At 34.6% G+C, this 16,097-nt stretch overlaps 1 non-coding gene and 1 pseudogene across 1 annotated transcript; both read right to left on the bottom strand.

Moving 5' to 3' along the window:
• Positions 1-13,483: 13,483 nt before the first annotated feature.
• On the bottom strand, positions 13,484-13,707 carry LOC128040859 (small nucleolar RNA U3). The gene has a single exon (XR_008195665.1). It is a non-coding gene; the product is annotated as a small nucleolar RNA U3 (small nucleolar RNA).
• A 10-nt stretch (positions 13,708-13,717) lies between these two features.
• Positions 13,718-13,836, bottom strand: LOC128040657 (5S ribosomal RNA; annotated as a pseudogene).
• Positions 13,837-16,097: the final 2,261 nt, after the last annotated feature.

The following is a 16,097-nucleotide window of genomic DNA, read 5'->3' as shown; positions in this document are numbered from 1 at the left end:
TTAGGAAGATAAAATCTGTAATCTTCAATCTATTCAACTGCTGCCCAGGGAGATAGAATTACCAGCTTCAATGTACTCCACTGTAACTTCAGGGAGGTAAAATCCACATCCGCCATCTTCGATCCGCTCCACTACTGCTTAGGGAGATAAGATCTGTAATCTTCAATCTATTCCACTGCTGCCCAGGGAGATAGAATTACCAGCTTCAATGTACTCCACTGTAACCTCAGGGAGGTAAAATCCACATCCGCCATCTTCGATCTGCTCCACTACTGTTTAGGGAGATAAGATCTGCAATCTTCAATTTATTCCACTGTTGCTCAGGGAGATAGAATTACTGGTTTCAATGTACTCCACTGTAACCTCAGGGAGGTAAAATCCACCATCTTCGATCTGCTCCACTACTGCTTAGGGAGATAAGATCTGTAATCTTCAATCTATTCCACTGTTGCCCAGGGAGATAGAATTACTGGCTTCAATGTACTCCACTGTAACCTCAAGGAGGTAAAATCCACCATCTTTGATCTTCTCCATTACTGCTTAGGGAGATAAGATCTGTAATCTTCAATCTATTCCACTGTTGCCCAGGGAGATAAAATTACTGGCTTCAATGTACTCCACTGTAACCTTAGGGAGGTAAAATCTGCCATATTTGATCTACTCCACTATTGTCTAGGGAGATAAGATCTGTAATCTTCAATCTATTCCACTGTTGCTCAGGGAGATAGAATTACTGGCTTCAATGTACTCCACTGTAACCTCAAGGAGGTAAAATCCGCCATCCTTGCTCCACTACCACCGAGGGAGGTAAGGCTGGTATCTTCAATCTGCTTCGCTGTCAATGTAGGAAGGCAAGATTTGCTATCTTTAACTTGCTCCACTGCAACTGAGGGAGGCAAGGCTTTATTTTCGATCTGCTTCACTGTCGATGCAAGAAGGCAAGATTTGCTATCTTTAACTTGCTCCACTACAACTGAGGGAGGCAAGGCTTTATAATTTCACTGATCTGTTCTCTGTGGAACATGACCTGTATAATTCACTTTATGAACCTAATTATGCTTAATGATTAGGATGTCATGAACAGAATAAATCGAATGCTGCTAACTAGACATGTATGAATGACATTTGAATGAATGTAGAATGTCATGAAAATGATATTTTAACGCTTGAGTTATCATTACTCCCAGTTTATTAAAGTCCTATCGCTTAATGTACTATAGCGCCTTTATGCTCAGCTGGCGAACCCAATAAGCACTTGACCAGATTGCCCCCCACTGTAAACCTCCAAGTTTGATCCACTGGGATACAAAATTTGTACCATTTTTTCCCGTTCTAACCCAAGAGTAAAACATTTGGCCTTTTCTCAATCCTCTGTTACCACAATTCAAGGATACAGAATGTGAAACTTTTTGGTCTCTTACATCATTCCCAGGGTGTTGTACCAAATGCTCATGCACAAATGAAAAAAATCTTCTCCAAAAACAACTCCTTCTTATTATTCGGTAATCATTGCTTGCTTGTTCATTAAAGCTCTGTCACCAACACGACATCTTGCCATTTTGTTCAATTGATGTTTTAGACAGTAAAAACTCAAAGGGATAGTCTGAATTTAGACTTCTCCTTATCAGATTTCCAACCTGGTGCATTTTAAATAATAGTCCTGTTTCATGTTCCTGTATTATTTAGAAACTTCTAGAGTAATATGCAAAATTTCTCTTGTGAAAGTTTTATTAGTCTATTAACCATTATTCCAATGCTACATGCTTGCAAAAAGATCATGGATAAGAAGAAAATTGGTTCTGAGCATAGCTCAAAATAAATAAATTATCAAAGATAATAAATATGGATAACAAAGAAATTGATTTAGGAATACGTATCTTGGAAATGAATGAAGTGTTCCAAAAATAATAAAAAATAGTATATGGATTAGGTGCCCCAGATATCGCAGCTTGAACTTCTCTGTACAAACTTTCTGAAGACCATTCTGAGTTTAACATGTGTTTAGGAGATCAACAGTACTTTGTTGATGCCCCAAAATGTCGCCTACCATTTCCTATTGATTCAGGTATAGCAAGACCACTGCATGCCCACATTCTGATCGGTATTTGAGCTGCGCTGAAAATTTCAAACGCCATTTTGATCAACATTTGAGTCGCCCTTTTTGGGTTTTCAACTCAAATCCCCTTTGGTTTAAGGCGCCCTTTGCGGGTTTTCACCTTAGCCTCTCCATTTTTACTTTTTCATTTTTCATTTTCATCTTTTCATTTTTTCACATCATTTTTTTTTTAGACTCAAACTTCCCTTTATGAGTTTTTACCTTGGTCCTCTCCTTCTTTAAGCGGAGTATTTCCTAACTGAATCTGAGTTTACAGGACTTTGCAGGTTTATCATCCATCTCGCTCAAAATCAAAGCTCCTTTGGAAAAAAAAAACCTTCTCTATAATCATAAGGTTCATCCCAATTTGGCATCCGCTTCCCTCCAAGATATTTTTTTGTAGAGGGAGGATCTTCAACATTTGGTCACCCTCGTAGAATTCTCTAGGATGAACCTTTTGTTATAGGTTCGTATCATTCATTTCTGGTACATCTAACCGTGATGAATAGCTTTTAGTTTTCTTCCTTCTATCAAGTTCAGTTGATCACATTACCATTGGATCTGTTCTGCTTCATCCAACTTGCTCGGCCAATACCTAGAGAGAAAGAACTTCAATAGAAAAAATCGTGATGAACTAAAGAGAGAGGCACTGCTCCGGTAGAGTTTTCACTGCATCATTCATGATATTCACCTTGAACACACTACAAATTTCTGGTATTGTGTTATTGTTCAGATTGTGATGGCAGCACTTAAGCCGGGCACATCCTGGTATAACCATGCAAAGGCATCTTTGAATGCTTGAAGTAACCCGACAACGTCTTGTTTTGTTTTTTCGGTCAAACATGTTCTCTCAAGGTTACAGTCTCTATTGTCTCATTTGTTTCTCTTATTGCTTTACCATCTTCAACAAGTCAGGACATAAGCTACAATTTATGACATCTTCAATGTCATGAGATCCCTCTAAACACATGTCTCACTCAAAAGGCGATTTTGAGTCTGTAGCAGCGTCGCTCATGTCTTTGACATTTGAGGACCCATAGTGGGTACCAAAGAATATACAAAAGAATGTATGAATAATATGAATGAATGAATGAATAATTTGGCAGAAAAAAATCTGAAAGAATGAGAAAAAAATTGTAAAGAATGAAAAAACATTTGCTCAAAGATGATTGCAATAATGTATTCCATTAAAATAATAACGTTCAGACATGAGCCTACTTCACAAAGAAGTTCTTATTGCTTCTAGGCTAAAAGCAACAAGTGTGTTCTGAACATTACTCCATCAGACTCTAAATAATATAGGGGTTTCCTCTGCAGTCTCATTATTTATAACACCTCCCAGGCGAATATCTAATAAGGACCCTTTTAATTATTCACCACTTCTTCATTCATTGCATTCCCTCCATCATCAATCATGTTTGGGTAGCGGATTTCCTGCACTACTTCTTCATTCATTGCATTCCCTCCATCATCAATCATGTTTGGGTAGCGGATTTCCTGCACTAGACGAGTTACCAAACTTAACAATACCCATGTTGATAAGTCTTTCAACTTGCTTCTTGAAGGCAATGCAATTCTCAGTCGAGTGTCCTGTAATTCCCGCATGGTATTCACATTCTGCGTTCGCATCATACCATTCAGGATACGGAGGTTGTAGAGGCTTCACATGAAAAGGAGAAACAACACGTGCATCAAACAAATTTTGATAAAGTTCCCTATACGGTACTGGGATTGGTGTAAATTGGGGCCTCTCAGTGTTTTGTCTTGTACCAACTTCCTGTCTCGATGAACCTTGTTGGTTAGTAGCCACCTTTCTTGGCTGACTCACAGTAACTGGTTTAGAGTAACTCGTATTGTTCACCTCATTTTCTCTTCTCCTTGAGACTGACCTTTTGTTACTCTCATCTGCATCAATTTTCCCGCTCCTTATGGCGCTTTCAATCATTTCACCATTCATGACTATGTCAGAAAAATTTTTTGTGGCACTTCCTAACATATGTGTGATGAACGGGGCTTTCAATGTATTTATAAAAAGTATTGTCATTTCTTTCTCTAAGAACGATGGTTGAACTTGGACTGCGACTTCCCTCCATCTTTGTGCGTGCTGCCTAAAGCTTTCGTTCGGCTTCTTCTCCATGTTTTGAAGGGTAATTCTATCATGAGTCATGTCTGTCACATGACTATACTGTTTCATGAATGCTTGTGCCAAGTCCCTCCATGAACCAATCGTGGTACGGCTCAGCTGATTGTACCACTTAGATACTGCCCCTGCTAGGCTATCTTAAAAACAGTGTATTAATAGCTGGTCATTGTTAACGTATCCAGCCATTCGCCTGCAGAACATGATGATATGAGCCTCTGGGCAAGTCGTCCCATTGTACTTCTCGAATTCCGGCATCTTAAACTTATGAGCGAGTACCAAATCAGGAACTAAGCTCAGCTCTTTAGCGTCAGTCCCACGACAGCTTTCAGTGACTTCCATCGCCCTGAATTTCTCCTCGAGCCGTTTGCACCTTTCCTCTAACTGCTTTGCTAACTCCTCATTTATTTTTTCCTTTTCAGCCACTTCATCGAAGTTAGGAATGGCAGAGTTAACAGGGTAGTTTTCGGGGTTAGAGCCCAATCTAGCTTGAAAGTTCGAAGCACTGGCCTGGGACTGCTGAGGCTTGATTGTGACAATGGGTTTGTACGGATATTCAGCTTGAGTTCGAACATGTAGAGGAGTAAAGCCTGGAGGATAGAGTGGTTCATTACCCTCTTCGACATCAGTCATGGGACCCTTTCCCTTATCACCTCATCCAGTCAACAGTTTGGTTAGCTTTGCCATCATATCATCTTGGGATTCTCGCATCTTCTCAGACATATCCTGTTGCATCTTATCTAACCGCTCCTGCACCTGTAGCTGAAGTCGGTCTTGCATTTCCTTCTGACACTGTTCGAGTTTTTCCAATCTCTGATCCATGTCCTTAATCTTTGCTCGAGTGCCGTAACGGTGTTTGGTTGGTTGGTTGGTTTCCAGGTTAACTGAGCAATGATTTAGTTAATTAGGATCCTTTAACTGTGTTTAATACATATGATGTAACGAAATGTAAATGCATGAAATAAATGCGAAAAGAGACGTTGATTCATGTTCAATTTTTTTACTAGAAAACTTTACTAGAAAACAAATCTCTTTACATAAAGCGGACATATATATACGGCTTTACCCTCATACTCCAAGTGAAGGCATCGACCCTTCAGATATTAAGATACATCTCCCAAATTTGATCTCTTTTTTTGTTTGATCTAGGTCGTAAATTCTTGCTCATTCACTTTCATTAGCTTCTTTATGAGATTGGGACCTTTGATGACTTTTGAATAAACTTTGACAATTTGGATCATCAGGGCATGCAGCAAAGTCGTATACTCCTCTTGTTAGGCTTTTCGTGCCATGTTTTCTTCGGACCACCGTATTATCTTCCACCTTATCAAGAAACCCGTATTCCATAACAAGCTTTCTAATTTAGTAATCGAACTCAAATCAACATCTCTTTTCTAAGATACAAATGCAATACAATCATGATGGCATGCAATCAAAACAAAATAAACCCAAATCAGTATCACACCAAAAGATATAATCCAATACAAACATGAAATAGCAAGAACATGTATTCAGGAATCCACTAGGGTTTGGTATAGCTCTACCTAGGGCAAGTTCCTAAAGCTCACTATATGAGGCTTAGTTTCTAGAGTAAAGATACCCGAACCAGCAAATTCCTCGATCCTCACCCATTATAGGCTCATGTGGATCGAGTTCAGTTCAGGGGGATACATTTCCCTATGGCTGCACGGAGATGAAAATCTCACGAAGACATAGGTACGGATGTATTCCGGAAGCGGTCCACTACCCTGCACGGAGGTGAAAACCTCACAAAGGACTAGTTTCTCGCTCCCACTTAAAGGGTAAAACTGACCATAAAATGCAAAATGCAAATACAGATCAACCAACTTGATTCAATCATGCAAATGAGTCACAATGAAAATCAATAAATGCGAAAGGAAATCATGATTTTTTAAAAAACTTTTGACTTTCAACAAAAAAAAAAACCTAACCAATTCATGGCTCGACTCTCTAAAGTCCCCAGCGGAGTCGCCAAGCTGTCGAAACCGTTTTTTGAAAACAAAATTTTAGTTGTCGACTTTAAAAAACGAAAATTGGAGTTGCCACCGATCCTTGTTGAGGTGTGATCGGCTTACCTTAAAAACAATTTTGGTCTGCGAAATTTGAGAAAACAGGTTCGTGAGTCAGTTACGCACGAGGAAGGGTTAGCACCCTCGTAACGCCCAAAATCGGTACCAAATTGATTATTTAATGTCTTGGTGTCGAAAATTTGAAAAGATTTTAAAAGGAAACTTTTTATTTCATGAATGGATCAAAATAATAGGACATTCTTATTTCAAAGAAATAAAACACCACACCGGTGAGTTAGGGCACAATATTTTTAAATCTTCAAAATACCCGAATATTGCCTTTTGCTTTTGAAAATTCCTATTTCGAAAAGTCAAAATATCAGGACCAGTAAGTTAGGACCCAACATTTTGAACTCCCCAGAATAAGCTTTTATTTAAAATTTACGAATTTAATGCAAAATGAATACTTGGTTTTCTAAATTCATCGAAAAAATAATCGCAATCCAGTAAGTTAGGATACGATCTTTCTCGAGAATCATGAGTACCAAATATTCTGAAAATTTATAAAATATGATGATCTTAATACTTTGACAAAACCAAAATATACATTTAAAAAAAGATATGCTAAAAAGGGGGTAATGTATAACATGAAACCAATGTTCTAACTTCAAGCATATATGAATAAACATTTACGAATATATATATATATATATATATATATATATATATATATATAACTATAATATACAAGTAAATTGGCAAACAAAAAGAATGAATGAAATACATCAAATAGAAACAAATAGAAAAACATGTAAAAAAGTATAAAAGTACGCATGCGTAAAATATATGCAAACTTAAAACCCATAAAAGTATATATTAAAATATACACATATATTATATATAAAAATATGCATGTATATGTATAGCAAATACAGTAGTAATAATAATAGAAAACAATGCAATAATAATGATATAATGTAACATAATAATAGCAATAATGGTATAATAATAGTAAAAAAATGATATAAAAAAATAAAAATGAAAAGGACTGAATTGAATTTTAATCAAAAATGGGGGGCTGATTTAAATTTTTTTTTTAAAAAAAAGACCGACTTGAACGCCCGCGTAACAGTGGAGGACCAAAAGCGAAATTATCCCCTCATTCCAAAACGCTGCGCAACAAAGGGCTAAATTGAAACAAACATAAAATATGCGGCCTAATTTTTAAAATAAGTAGAATGGACTTAGTTGGAACACCTTTGCAAAAGGGAAGGCCTAAATGCGCAATTAGACCTTTAAAGCCAAACGCGCGGATCCTCCCCTTCGGGTCGGGTCACCGCGTGGGTCAAGGCTTGGACAAAACGGCGCCGTTTTGAGGTTTCAATAAAACCCAATTTTTCTTTTAAAAATTTCATAACCCGTTTTAAAACAAAAAAAATGCTGCACCCCCCTTTTGTCCTCTGCTAGGGTTTCATACCCAAGCCGCCGCGCCGCCGTTCAACCGTGCGCCACAGCTCCGATCGTGACGGAGGTGGCACCGATCGATGCTTCCGGCCAAAGAGGTAAGCTTCCCTTCCTCTTTTCTTTGTTATTTCTTTAAAAAAACCAAAAAATGCAAAAGAGAAAAAATAAAAATAAAACTATAGGAACCCGATTCACCTTAAGAAAAAAAACTTTGTATTCTCTGTTTTACTTTCGATTTCTTTGTCTATTTCTCTGTTCTCCGTCCCCCCCTTATTTTACAGATTAAGAGGCCTTTTATAGGCCGAAAAAAAATAAAAATAAATCAATAATATATTTTTTGCTTGTTTTTCTCCTCCGGACTCTTTGAGTCCGTGTTTGCAGGTATCGTGGTGCGCACGTGGAGGAGCGGGCCCGAGGCGTCGGCGATCACCGATTAGGCGCGACGTCTTTGAAATTTGTATGACCTTGAGGCAAGGAGGCTGCTTAGGGTTTCCTAATCCTTCCTTTTCCATTAATTTTGGGCCTGGGTTAGGAATTAGCTATTGGGCCCGTTATTGGGCTTGTAACAAAATTGGACTGAAACATTAGCCTTTGTTTCTGTTTGGTTTTTATTTATCTAACAGGCCCGGCAAAAATTGGGCCTTACAAGCATAATTTAGGTACTAATTTGTAGGTTAAGCTAGGGGTGAACAAAACTCGATTTGATTCGAAAAAGTCAAAAAAAAATTCAATTTCGATTTAATCGAATTGAGTTATTCGAATCAACTCAAAACTTATTCGAGTTGAAATTTACAATTTGAATAATTTGAATAATATATTAGTGTAAATACCACTTTGGTCCCTGTCAATTTTTAAAAGGGTAAACTATCAAAATAGTCTCTTTTGTTTGCCTTAGGTTACATTTTAGTCACTTATGTTTGAAATGTTACGTTTTAGTCACTTACGTTATCGTGTTGTAACATTTTAGTCACTGAGTTGTTAATTGTCGACAATGGTGTAACGGTAAGTTGATGTGGCACGTTAAATCATCATTTCAAACGAAAATTTTAGGTTAAATTCTACAATTGGTCCCTATATTTTTTTCATTTTCAACAATTTAAAAATTTTCTTTTATGTTCTTCTAATTTTTTTTTCCATTCTCTTATGCTTCTCCCTCTATTTTCCTCCCTTCTTCATTTCTTTTAACATAGTTTTTCTATGCTTTCCATTTGTAACTAGTCCACAAGCTCGCCTCACTCGAAAAATTTAACTTGTTCAAAAAAATAAAACATAGAAAAACTACGTTGAAAGAAATGGAGAAAGGGAGGAAAACAAAAGGAGAAGCATAAGAGAATGGAAAAGAAAGAAAGTTAAAAAACATAAAAGAAAAAAATTAAATTGCTCCAAACGATAAAATATGGGGATCGATTGTATAAATTAACCTAGAATTTTTGTTTGAAATGATGATTTAACATGCCACATCGATTCTTATTACAGCTAATGTAAACTAACGGCTCAAGGACTAAAATGTTACAACGCGATAACATAAGTGACTAAAACGTAACATTTCAAACATAAGTGACTAAAATGTAACCTGAGCCAAACAAAAGTGACTATTTTGGTAGTTTACCCTTTTTAAAATGAGCAAATTAGTCCTCTCAAAGAAAAATTACAAAAAAAATAATTTTCAAAATTCAAAATAAATTTTAAAATTTAAAATATTTATAAAATTTATATATATATTTTATAAAATTATAGAAATTTTACAAAATTCTAAAGAATATGTAAAGAAAGTTAAAATTTTAAAGTTTTTCTAAAATAATAATTCAGGACCGAATAAGTTAATTAATTATTCAAGTTTCTAATGCTAAAGTATCTTTTTTTTTCTTTTTTTTTTTTGCTTTGAAAAATTTTTAAATATATATGATTTCAAATTTATGTTCTCTAACATGTAATTAATTATACGGTAACAATATTTTAATTTGACATTTTTTTAAGTTAACTCAAACAAATTCATCCGATTCAATTCGACTCGAATAATTTGCTCGATTCAAAAAATTTTTAAATCAAGTTAGGATGATAAAATAGGACTTGCCAACTCGATTAACTCTAAATTTTTTTTCACTCAATTCGATCGAACTCTCATCGCAAAATTAAGCCTTATTTGGACTTAATAAATTAAAATATAATTAAAATTTTAGTGTTAAAATAATTTTTCACTCAATTCGATTGAACGCTCATCGTAATCTAATCTGTTGTATACTATTGATAGTGTTAAAATGATTTAGGCTTAATAAATTAAAATATAATTAAAATTTTAGAAAATTACAAAATAAATTAAAATATAAAATATTAAAATAAATGGAAAACAAATGGAAAAATTATAAAAATTCAAAAAATTGACTATCGACATTGACTGGTCCATTTTTGCTTTCTGAGTTTCTATTTTTTAATTTTTTGTATTTTTTAATTTTATGAATTTTCTTCTTTTTTTTTTTAATCTTAAATATATTTTATTTGATTACTTTTTCAAAATTGATTGGCCAAATATTTTGACCAGAATACATGACACCGAAGAAAATCCTCCAACCAGATTGAACAAGCATGGCCACGTTGTTTAAGCGAGCTTTACGCGGTCTAAGACCCCCACTCACTTTCGTACGACAAACTAAATACCAACTCACCAAGTGATTATGAGAATAACCTGTAGACTCTCCCCAAAGAAAATTGTGATTGAGCCTACCCCATTCATCACAACCAGAAGCCGGAAGTAAGGCTGTTTGCATAGAGTACAAAGGAATAGAAGACGTCGAAGATAAAACCTTCCCTTTCAAATCGTCAAGACGTTTAACGGAGCACACAAGTCTTTGTTAGCTCTATGTGGATGATGGGAACCCCCAAATACATACCAAATCCTCAGTGAAGGGGATACTACATCGACTACTCAACATAACCGCCACACTACGGTGAATATTTGGTGACACAAACAGCTTTGACTTGTCTAAATTAGCAACCAACCAGGAGGCATCCCCAACCTCCTTAAGACAAGCTCGAACTAAATCAACTTGATCAATAGACACATGCGCAAATAACATGAGATCGTCGACAAACAATAAATGAGTCCATTTGCTTGTTTTCCAAGGATCATCCGAGAAAGCTTTTCCATAACTAAGATGAAAAGATGAGGCAAAAGCGGATCCGCTTACCTTAATCCTCCTTAGGAAGTAAATTCTTTAAGGACCTGACCATTCCAAAGAGGCAAAATTTTGCTCGAAGAAACACAAAACATGATAAGATCAATCAAAGTATGAGGGAAACCAAACGCAAAAAATCCCAGTTAAACTTCGATTTTTAAAAGCATAGCCCCTTGTCTATACTGCATCTTCATCATAGAATGCACCACTTCTTGATTAACACAAATATCAATTAAGGTGTTATGCCCAGCTAGAAAGCCACTTTGGTAGTGAAAAAAAACTTAGTATTACGTTCACCATTAACAATCCAGTCAATGAGCAAGAACACATTAATACTCTTTGAATAAATCCACCTCTAATTGTTGAAGAAATAATGACACATGATACCATGAAGCCTCCGTAAAAGCTTCCGTTTCTATCCATTCTTTGACTACTTTAGTAACCCCTCAATTGCCAACACCAAAAAAGTAGAATTATCCGACAATCTTGACTCATAGATGCTAGAGAACCCGGTATCAATCAAACTATTTGCCTCGAACAGAAAAGGTCGTTTATCCTTGAGGGGCACACATCCTGCTAGGTGACAAAAAGAATAGGATTATGATCTGAATATAACCTAGGAAGATTAACTACATTCATCTCAAGAAAATAATGCATGGCAGAAGCATTGATCAAAACACAATCCATGCGTTTAAGCATACAAAATACATCTAATGTAAGCATACAAAATACATCCAAAGCAATTTGGCTAATAGCCTAAACACATACTTCACCAAACATGTTAGTCGTTTATTTCACATGAACATCAAAAAACATGTATGAGTTCATCAAATATCAAATATCAAATATCCATTTATTTCATATATATACGGATAATGATTCATTTCAAATTCATATATTTTCTCATGTCAGGATTTTGCTCGTTGAATCATTTAAAATGTCGATGGATACACGGGTGGTACACACAAAGTGTACAAAATTATAATTCGTCAATTCATATACATGAATACTCATGCAAACATGTAAACGAAAAGCTCTTTCGAGCCATATAACGGGAAGCTCATCCGAGCCATAATTGAGAAGTTCAAGCGAGCCAATATCAGGACGGAAGCTCCAGAGAACCAATTAATCGGGAAGCTCTGAAGAGCCATATATCAGGACGCTCATAAAAGCTGCGGTGTGTCCACAACACATGTAGGAACACAACCAATCAGGATGCTCCGAAGAGCAATTAATGGAAAGCTCGCAAGAACCATTTAACACGAAGCTCTCATGAGAGCTAATAACGGGATGCTCTTTCGAGCTGTGGTGTGTCTGCAACACATGCAAGACCACAACCAATACGGGAACCCTGTATCCATCGAATTTCATTTATTCAAACGGGACTTAATGCTTGTCGGTCATTGTAGGATATGTGATTACTTTTATATACAGAGCAATAATACAATAACATACATACAATTCAATTTAACATTTAAACATACAATTTTATTATACGAACTTACCTCGACAAGTGTTCGTTTACGCAAAATCTACTAATCTGACACTTTTTCTTTTCCTCGATCTAACTCCGTATTTGGTATATCTGGATCTATATGAATGAATTTAACATCAATTTAATACAATTCATACTCAATTCAATCCAATACACATCTTTGGAAAATTTACCATTTTGCCCCTATACTTTTAATTAATTACAATTGTCCCTAGGCTCGAAAAATGAAATTCATGAAATTTAATCCTTATCTCAAGCCTAGAAAATTTATATATATCAATAGCAGCCCATGAATTCCATAAAATTTAGAATTTTCTATGAATTCAACATCTTTTCAATTTAATCCCTAAATCATGATTTCATCAAAATTCTTTAACAAAATACTTTTAAAACCCAAAACATCTCAAATTCATCATCTAATAACTAAAATCATATAAAATCATCAATGGTAACTTCCAAAACTTTCAATAAAATCAAAAGCTAAGGTAAAGGTTACTTTGACCTAATTGTAACAATCTCAAAAACATAAAAAATTCAAGAAACGGGTAAGGATTTGACTCACATGAAGCAAAAATTGAAGAATATGCTTAAACCCTCTCTCCCATGGCTGTTCTTGGCCGAATTTGTTGGTGAAAATGTCTAGAAACCTTTAATTTCCAATTTGTTTCATTTTAATTTGGCAAAATTTACAATTTTGCCATTAATTGGTTTTTATTTTATTAATTTATCAGGTTTTGCCGCCTCATCCACTTACTTTAGGCATATTTATGCCTTAAGTCCTCCCCTATTTATTAGTTAAGTTATTTAATCACTTAATTATCATAATTAGCAAGTTTTGCACCTTTTCAAGTTAGTCCTTTTTAACAAATTAGAGATGTAATCAATAAAATTTCTTAACAAGATTTTCATACGACATTCCTATCATACCATAGACCATAAAATAATGTTAAAATAAATTTTCTTCCGACCTCGGATTTGTGGTCCCGAAATCACTGTTCTAATTTCACTGAAAATGGGCTGTTACAAAATTATCAAATTCTTCAAAGGAAATCAAGTTATCTTTCCTCTCCAGTAAATTAGTTGGAAAGTCTGTCTGACAACCTGATGACCATTCCATGCTTAGTTGATCCCAGCAGGAAACGATAATCTACAGCTTTAGTATGGTGAAAGGAATACCCTAAAAAAGAGAATTAATCATGCTCCAATCACAAGGTCATAGGACATCAACCAAACGTGAGATCCTATCTTTTTTACGCTAAAGGAAACAGAGGTACAAGCCTATAGAATAAATACGATTCAAGTAAGGTCATTTAGAAGAAAGGGGTGCAACATGAGGATTTCTCAAGAGGTCACCCATCTTAGTACTAACATTGTCCAAGAACACTTAACTGCGTAGTTCTGATGGGATTTGATGCATTAGTATTGGTATGATTGCACCCAAAATTAACATGTCTAGGGACTGAACTCGTGTTTAATGGAGTTATAGGCAAATTCTTTACTGCCACACCCATAATAATTCTTTTCTTTTCTTTTCTTATTTTGAAGTTGAGTGGTTTTTATTTTCAACTTTAGTATTTTTCTTTGAACCCATAAATAAGTTTTAGAATACCCAGATATCAAACCCAAATATCATATTTGAATACTTTGTATTTTGGTGTAATTTTAGATTTGGAGTTAAAGATTATTAAGACCGAAGGGAAAACATGAAAAAGAAATTAAAATATAAAATCAAAATGGGATTATGTTGGATGATGAGGAATAGACCTGTCCATGGGCCGGGCGGCCCGGCCCAGCCCGACGGCCCGCCCGAAATATAGGAGGGTTTGGGTAAAAATATAGGCCTGAAATATGGGCTTGGGTAAAATTTTAGGCCCGTTTAAAAAATGGGTCGGGCCTCGGGCAAGATTTTTTTGGCCGGGCCGGCCCAAAAATATTAAATATATATATTTTTATTTTTAAAATATAATAGTTTTTTATTTTAAGTTTATTTACTTTCATTTCCTTAACTAGTGTTACAAAATAATAATAATAAAACATCAAGTTTGTTTTACTAATCAAATGTTAGATTTTGTTACAACAATTAATACAATTAATACAATTAATAATTTGATAAATTTACTAATCAAATGTTAGATTTTATTACAACAATTAATACAATTAACAATTAATAATTTGATAATTTTACTAACAATTAATTTTAATAACAATTAGTTTTAATTTTATTAAAAAAATAATTTTAATTAAAAACGGGCCGGGCCAGGCCGAGCTCTCGGCCCCATATTTTTCTTGGTCAGGCACTGGAAAATCTCAGGCCCATATTTGGGCGGGCCGGGCCTAGTAAGCAGGCTGAAATTTTTGTGGGCCGGCCGGCCCGCCCATGGACAGTCTAATGAGGAAGAAGAAAAAAAAATACAAAAATGAAACATTGCCCAAGAAAAAAATTTCTAATAAATTTCTTTTATTTTTAATTCATTGTTGACATTAAAAAATAAAAAGGGAAATTTGTAAAGAAGTCCCTATGCTTTCCCGTTGGAAAATATGGGTGTGGCCCATTCTACCACATATCAGCTTATTAGAGGTCCACGTGTCAAAATGAGTAAGAATTTAATGCCATTTGGAAAGTGTACCAAAGTGGTGAATGGAAAAAAGGACATGTACTAAATTAGAAAAATTGAAAGCACATGTACCACATTGATAAATTTTGTAAAGTATAGGGGTAATTTATGTCATTATCCTTATTTATTTTTATTTTTTGTTGACGTGGTAGTGTAACCACTAGTGGATGGAAAAAAAAGTATAGCCACATTGACATTATCGTTAGTTTCTAACCGTCAACGTTGGTCAAAGAATCTCACTACTAAAAGATACTTTATTAATTTTTTCCGAAATTCAAAGAGCTTTTATGCCGTCAATCCTTTTAAATCTAATAAATTGATGCCTACTACAAAATCAAAATAGTCATTTCTCTTCAAAGTGACTATTTTTCATAGAGGTCGCCTAGGAACTCATTATGTATTTTTTTTTTCATTTAATTTCCTTTAATTCACTAGCATATAAAATTAAAGAAATTTATTTGATACACTTTTATTTAAAAAATTTATTTATTTTTGGTGAATTACAATAACAAAATAAAATTCGAACAACAAATACAACTAACACACTTAAACTCAAGCCACATCTGAATCGGTAAACACGAGATTCAAATTTTAATTTTTTTTATACAAAGAATAAAAGCATACAACAAGCTGTCTAACTGTCTTAAGCCAGCACCCAACTAAACATAATTGCATATGACGCATCATATGAATTGTTTCTGAGAGCGGATTTCATGTTGTGTCCATCACTATGCCCAATTGCCTTTGTATTTGGGCATACTTACATTTTCAATCTATAAATAGACAATTTTAAATCTGATATTTTTATTTTTTATTGAAAAAAAACGAATTTTAAAAGTCATTAAAGATGAAGTAAGCTGCCATGGTGTAAAAAAAAAACCCATTTAAGTCTTTTAAATTTTAATAAAGAATTAACTAATAAATAAATTTTGTCACACCGATAATCTGGGTAAAAAATTATATTAAAATATTTTCTTTTAAAATTTATTCAATAATGAATACAAGTAGTGCGGTAACAAGCTTATATTTTAATATCATCGAACATGCGTTAGAATCTTTGATTTGTAATTTATAATTATTTTATT

The sequence above is a fragment of the Gossypium raimondii genome, chromosome 4, assembly GCF_025698545.1.
Source record: "Gossypium raimondii isolate GPD5lz chromosome 4, ASM2569854v1, whole genome shotgun sequence".
Classification (NCBI taxonomy): Eukaryota; Viridiplantae; Streptophyta; class Magnoliopsida; order Malvales; family Malvaceae; genus Gossypium; species Gossypium raimondii.
The sequence above is the reverse complement of the archived record's forward strand: the minus strand, read 5'-3'. Positions and strand labels throughout refer to the sequence as shown.